The sequence below is a fragment of the Petaurus breviceps genome, unplaced genomic scaffold (assembly GCF_028583685.1).
Source record: "Petaurus breviceps papuanus isolate PSGF00001 unplaced genomic scaffold, PetGlider_PUasm1.0 118, whole genome shotgun sequence".
NCBI classification, from domain to species: domain Eukaryota; kingdom Metazoa; phylum Chordata; class Mammalia; order Diprotodontia; family Petauridae; genus Petaurus; species Petaurus breviceps.
The window spans coordinates 9640030-9647558 of NW_027185616.1; positions in this window are offsets into that span (position 1 = coordinate 9640030).

A 7529-nucleotide genomic window follows, 5' to 3' on the forward strand; every position below is an offset into this window, starting at 1 on the left:
TCTATCTATCTATCTATCTATCTATCTATCTATCTATCTATCTATCTATCTATCTATCTGTCTGTCTGTCTGTCTGTCTGTCTGTCTGTCTGTCTGTCTGTCTGTCTTTATACCTACCTACCTATCTATATCTTATATCTGCTGGGCTCTCCTTCCCAGCTCCGGCCTTGTCTTACCTTATACCCGGTCTTCGGATGTCTCTGGCTTCTTGTCTCCAAGAAGAACTCACTCCCACAGAACACCCAAGGACACGGGGGTTGCCAAGCGAGGCTGCTCTTTATTCAGTTACATCTTAACAGTGTGGTCATCAGAACAAAGCAGAGTGGAACCGTGGGACAGAGAGAGCGGGACAGAGAGAGAGAGAGAGAAAGAGAGAGAGAGAGAGAGAGAGAGAGAGAGAGAGAGAGAGAGAGAGAGAGAGAGAGAAAGAGAGAGAGAGGGAGCCTTTCCTTGCTTTTTCCCTAATATCCTTATCATTCTTCTTACTGTCACATGCCATGTGGGAGCCAATCGTGCACTCTTCCGAGTGCAGGGCAAAGGAGTATGTGTTAAGAGGAGTCCGTGTTGATAAGGCACGTTCAGTGCCACGTCGGCCTTTCCCAACCTGGCAAAGTCGGCTCCCACGGCCCTGCGCTCAATGCCATGTCAGCCCTTTCGGCCCGGCAGAGTCGGCCTCCACATCTCCAGGCTCCTGCCCCTCAGAGGTCACGTGCACCCCCTCCGACATCTTGTGACTGCCGCAGCGTCTCTCACACCTGTGGCTCTATCATATATCTACCTATCTATGGAAATATGTGATACATGGGCAGGTAGGTGATACAGGATAGCACACTGGGGCTAGAGTCAGGAATACTCTTCCTGAGTTCAAATTCTGCTTTAGAACACTTACTAGCTTTGTGGCCTCAGGCAAGTCACTTAACCCTGTTTGCCTCAGTTTGCTCAACTGTAAAATTAGCTAGAGAAGGAAAGGGCAAACTACTCCAGTATCTTTGCCAAATTCATGACCCAAATGGGGTCATGAAGAGTCAGATATGACTGAAAATACAGTACTACTTCTGTTTTTCCTGGAAGGGGATAGTCCTTCATAGTTGATTTGAATGATCATATTACTTGGAATGGCTTAGTAATTCATAGTTACTCCTCAAACAATATTGCTGTTGTTGTGTACAATATTCTCTTGGCTCTGCTTGTTTCACTCTGCATTATTTCATGCAAGTCTTTCCATGTTTTTCTAAAACTAACCAGCTTATCTTTTTTGTTGTTGTTGTTTTTTGCTTTTTGGAGGGGGGGGAGGGGGAAAGGCAGAGCAATTGGGGTTAAGTGACTTGCCCAAGGTCACACAGCTAGTAATTGTTAAGTGTCTGAGGCCAGATTTGAACTCAGGTCCTCCTGACTCCAGGGCCAGCACTCCATTCACTGTGCTACCTAGCCGTCCCCCTATCATTTCTTATAGCATAGTAGTATTCCATCCCAATCACATACCACAATTTATCCAGCCATTCCCCAGTTGATGGGCATTCACTCAATTTATAATTCTTTATCACCCACAAAGAAATCTACTATAAATATTTTAGAACATATAGGTTCTTGTCTTTTTTTCCCTGATCACCTTGGAAACCCAGACCAAATAGTGATATTGCTGGGTCAAAGGGCATATACAATTTTTAAAACAGTATTTCCCCACCAATTACATGTAAAGATGATCTTCAACATTCATTTTTGTAAGATTTTGAATTCCAATTTTTCTCTTTCTCTCCCTTCCCTGCTCCCTTCCTAAGATAGCAAACAATCTGAAATAAATTATACAATTATCTTAAACATATTTCCACATTAGTTCTTTCTCTGGATGTGGATAGTACTTTTTATTAGGAGTCTTTTGGAATTGTCTTGGATCATTGTATTGTTGAGAAGACCTAAATCTATCATAGCTGATCATCAAAAATGTTGCTGTTACTGTGTACAATGTTCTCCTGGTTTTGCTTGCTTCGCTCAGTATCAGTTCATGTAGGTCTTTACAGGTTTTTCTGAAATCCATCTGCTCATCACTTCTTATAGAAGAACAGTAATCCATTACATTCATAGGCTATACACAATTTTATAATTCTTTGAACAAAATTCCAAATTACTCTCCAAAATGGTTGGATCAGTTCACAGTTCAACTAGCAATGTATTAGTGCTCCAATTTTTCCACATCCCCTCCAGAATTTGTCATTTTCCTCTTCTATTATTTTCGTCAATCTGATAGATATAAGGTAATATCTCAGAGTTGTTTTAATTTGTATTTCTTTAATCAATAATGACTTAGAACTTTTTTTATATGACTATAGATAGCTTTGATTTCTTCTTCCAAAAATTGCCTGCTCGTATCCTTTGATAATTTTTCAATTGGGGATGACTAATATTCTTATAAATTTGAATCAGTTCTCTATATATTTGATATATAAGGCCTTTATCTGAGAAACTGGCTATAATTTTTTTTTCTTTTTGGAGGAGGGAATGCAGGGCAATTGGGGTTAAATAATTTGTCCAAGGTCACACAGCTAGTAAATGTTAAGTGTCTGAGGCTGGATTTGAACTTGGGTCCTCCTGACTCCAGGGCCAATGCCCTATTCACTGTGCCACCTAGCCCCCCCTATAATATTTTTTTCTCAAATTTTTTGCTTTCCTTCTAACAATAGCTAAAAGGGTTTTATTTGTACAAAACTTTTAAAATTTAATGTAATCTAAATAATCTGTTTTATGTCACACAATGCTCTCTATCTCTTGTTTATTCATAAATTCTTTTCCTGTACATAAATTTGATAAGTAATATGTTCCATGCTCCTTGAATCTACTTATGATATCTCCCTTTCTGTCTAAGTCATGTGTCTATTTTGACATTATCTGGGTAAATGGTGCAAGATATTGGTCTATACCTTGTTTATTCTAGACTGCTTTCTAGTTTTCCCAGCAAATTTTACCAAAATAATGAATTCTTGCCTTAAAAGCTTAGATCTTTGCATTTGTCAAACACAAGGTTACCATAGTCATTTACTACTGTGTATTGTATACCTACTGTATTCCACTGATCCACCATTCTATTTCTTAGCCAAGATCAGATAGTTTTGATAATTATTGCCTTATAATACAGTTTAAGATCTGATACTGCTAGCTAGACCTTCCTGTAAATTTTTTTCATTAATTCATTTGGCTGTTCTTGACCTTTTGTTCTTCCAAGTGAATTGTTATTTTTTTTTAGCTCAATAAAATAATTTTAGGGTGGTTTAATTGGGATGACACTGAATAATTAGATTTGTTTAGGAAGTATTATCATTTTTATTATATTGGCTCAGCCCACCCATGAACAATTGATATTTCTCCAATTATTTACATCTGAAATTATTTGTATAATTATGTTCATATAGTTCCTGGGTTTGTCTTGGCAAGTATACTACTCCCAGGTATTTTATATTGTTTATAGCTATTTTACATGAAATATCTCTTACTATTTCTTCTTACAGGGATTCATTGGTAATGCACAAAAATACTGATGGTTTATATGGGTTTATTTTATATCCTGTTACTTTACTGAAATTATTGTTTCAACTAATTTTTTAGTTGCATCTCTAGGATTCCAAGTATACCATCATATTGTCTGCAAAAAGAGATATAGTTTTGTTTCCTCATTGCCTATTATAATTCCTTCTATTTCATTTTCTCATTGCTATTTCTGGCGTGTCTGGTAAGATACTGAATAATAGCGATAATAATGGGCCCTCTTGCTTTATTACTGATCTTATTGGGAAGACTTCTAGCTTATTCCATTACAGATAATGCTTGCTGATGATTTCAGGTAGATGCTCCTTATTATTTTAAGGAAAAATCCATTTATACCTATGCTTTTAAGTTTTTTTTTTAATAGGAATGAATGCTGTTTTTTGTCAAAAGCTTTTTCTGCATCTATTGATACTAATCATGAGTTTTTTGTTGATTATGTTATAGATATAATCAATTATGTTAATAGTTTTCCTTATATTGAATCATTCTTTCATTCCTGATATGTATCCCACTTACAATGTATAATCTTTGTAATATATTGTTAGTCTCTTAGTATTTTATTTAGAATTTCTGCATCAATATTCATTAGTTAAATTGGTCTATAATTTTCTTTCTCTGTTTTGCTCCTTTTGGTTTAGGTTTCAGCACCATATTTGTTTCACAAAAGGACCTTGGCATTTGACTTGTAACTCACTTATTCTTACATAAAATCAAAATCATGTTTCAGATCTTTGGGGTCATTATGACCTTTCATTAAAAGGAGGTAATTTGAAGGGAATTATGATTTTCATATTAATCAATATGATATGTATAATAAATATACTAATAATTTATATTTCTCAAAGCTGCCTCTTCTGACTTGGGACTCAGAGTTTACAATGCAGTTTCAGTATGTCTGACTGGGGCTAATCAGACCAGTATTCAGAATGATCTACCATAGGTCATGCACAAATAGTCTGTGTGAACATTTGTGGTGGACACTCCAAATGTTCACATCCTGCATTTCCTCTGAGCTGTTTCAATTCTACTTTGCCCATAGAGCTCAATACCTTCTCTGATGAGGGCATGCTATGCTGAACGGTCCTGTGCCAGTGTCTCCTATGGCACACAATGAATTTCAAAGTTCTTGAGAGAGACCTTGAGAGTGTCCTTGTATTGCTTCATCTGATCACCATGTGAGTGCTTGTCCTATGTGAGTTGTCCATAAAATAGTCTTTTTGGCAAGTGTATGTTTTGCATTTGAACACTGTGGCTAATGCATTGGAGTTGCGCTCTTTGAAGCAGAGTTTGAATGCTTGGCAGTTTAGTTCAAGTAAAGACCTCAGTATCTGGTCCCTTATCCTGCCAGGTGATCTTCAGAATCGTCTTATGACAATTCAAATGGAAGTGATTCCATTTCCTCACATGGTGCTGAGTAAAGAAAATAGATTGTCCTGAGACAATTACAGGGGGACTCTCTCTTAGCCATTGCTGGCAAGATTCTTGCTAGAGTCCTCCTTTTCATCTGGAAGATGGTTATCTCCCTAAGAGCCAGTGTAGCTTCAGAAAGGACTGATATGGTGTTTTCTGTCCAACAACTCCAGGAGAAATGCCAGGAGCAGAACAGAAGTCTGTATAAAATGTTTGTAGATCTGACCAAGGCCTTTGATACTGTTAGTTGTGAGGGCTTATGGAAAATTATGTCAAAATTTGGTTGCCCAGAGAAGTTCATCAGCATTGTAAGTCAATTTCATGGTGGCTATGTGCTTGTTCCCGTGCTTTTTAGCATGATGTTTTCAGTCATATTGTCAAATGCTTTCAATGAGGATGAACATGGCATCAAGGTCAGCTACTGAACTGATGGTAAATTCTTCAACTTGAAAAGTTGACCAAAGACCAAAGTGGAAGGAGTGTTGATGCATGATTTTCTATTTACAGATTGTGCATTGAATGCAGCCTCTGAAGCTGAGATGAAACAAAGTATTAAGTAAAAGACTGATACTGGAACATCTCTAAACTACTATAATTGGATTCAAATATGAACATATTATACCTTTAACCTGTATTTATGGTCAAATTATAATATAAGGATAACATCCAAAGGTGGAAATGATTAGAGAAAGTAAAAAGACAAACATGTAATGATAAAGCTTTCTAACTAAATGGAATAGCAAATTTTGAAAAAAGCAATGGGATTAAACTGTTTTTCTCTAAAGAACTATATACAGACGTATATGATTGGCTTCCAAAGTTTATATATCATGAAAATTCAGGCTTTGAGATTTAGTTTTAAATTTAATAATATGTTTTGGTAATAAATTATCAAAATGCAATTAAGGATTTATTAATTGGGGATTAATTGGATTTTACATAAAAATTGTAACGATAATGGTACAGAAAGTTAAATTATTTTCTCATTTTTAAGTATCTGACAAAGGATAGAAGAGTTCATTTTTAGTTAGACCCTTATAAGTTTTCAAAAGATTCTAGTATCAGGTACAAGATTTAGGTAAGGATAGAAATAGCAAGTGATATATAAAATGAAGTTCTCTGAAGTTTCAAAATTGGAGAACCAGATTTAAGTGATTGTATTAGGTTAGGTCAGAACCTCTATATTTGGAACCAGGGAAACCCCTTTTAGAATTGTTCTGAGAATAAGGATGTTAACGTTTAAGTTTTCTTGGTTACTTTGGTGACATGTAAATCTCCCTTCTCAGAACTAGTCCATTGTGAGCCCTCTTACCTGTTTTGGGGAATTATGAGAAAAACTTTATTGCATTGTTTAATTCTGGATCATCTGAAGCAAGCTTCTGCTCCCAGAAACTGCCAACATCCAGATGCGACAGATATCTCAAGATTCTGTGAGAAGCTAAATCTACTTTCCTAGGTTTTCTTTTCCTCCCCTTTTGTTATGTACCCAACTACCAAGGCCCTCATCATTTTCTCACTCTGACATTCTTGGACCCCTCTCTTCTCAATAAATTACCTGGGACACACTTCCCCAATAGGTCCCCTCAAGGAACTAACCTCTTGGGTATATCCTGAGACATATACCTGCTTCTCCTTTATTGGGTAGGGTTCTTTCAGACCTCTTCCCTTTAGCCAAAAGGGGGAAATGTCAAAATATTCTGGAGATACCCTGTTTCCCAGAGTTAAGGTCCAGCAAGCAGGCTTTGTCCTGAGCTGTGTTGATGGGGAGTTTTCAGCTAATCCTTTTCACTGCTTAGGATAATATCATCCTGTGACAAAGTGTATTGCTTAGGCCAGCACTAGGTGTTCACAGAGGGATTTAGCTCCCCTATTTCCCAGGGTCATCCATCACATATCCACAGCCCCCATTCCTTGTTACTGACAGGTACTGCACTCCTGTTCTTGTCACAGAACTCTGGTTCTGCACCTGGCAGAATGGGCATGAACCCTAAGACTTGGGACAATACTGTTCCCACAGGACCCATGGGAACAGTAACTCAAGACCTAAAAATGATTGTCATGGCCCAGCCCAGCAAGTACATAAGACCTGCCTTTTGTCCAGTATGTTAAGCCCTCCTTCTCAAGAGGTAGGGCTTCCATATGCATACTTCATTTTCCTCACTCTGAAATTAATTAAACTCCTGTTTGTGTCCTGAGTTTCCTGTCTCTAACCTGCTCTGTTTGTTTGGCTCTGGCCATCCACAGATTAGAGGCTGGTTCTGGTCCAGTTGATTTAAGAGATTAAATTTGTGCTTAGTCTGAGGGCAATTAGGAACAATTGGTAGAAATTGCAGAGAAGTGTCTTCTATGTGTGATAATTTCCACTCTCCAAAAGCTAATGATATGCTTCAGGAGACTGAATGTTACATATGTTGTAAAATAGATTATTCAAGTGGGAGATGAGTTAGATGACTTTTGAAGTCCTTTCCATAGGATCATGGATTCAGAGCTGGAAGTCATCTCAGAGGTGATTTGGTCTAACTCTCTCCTATTACAGAGGAGGGAAACTGAGGCCCAGATCATTTAGGTGACTTTCCCAGGCC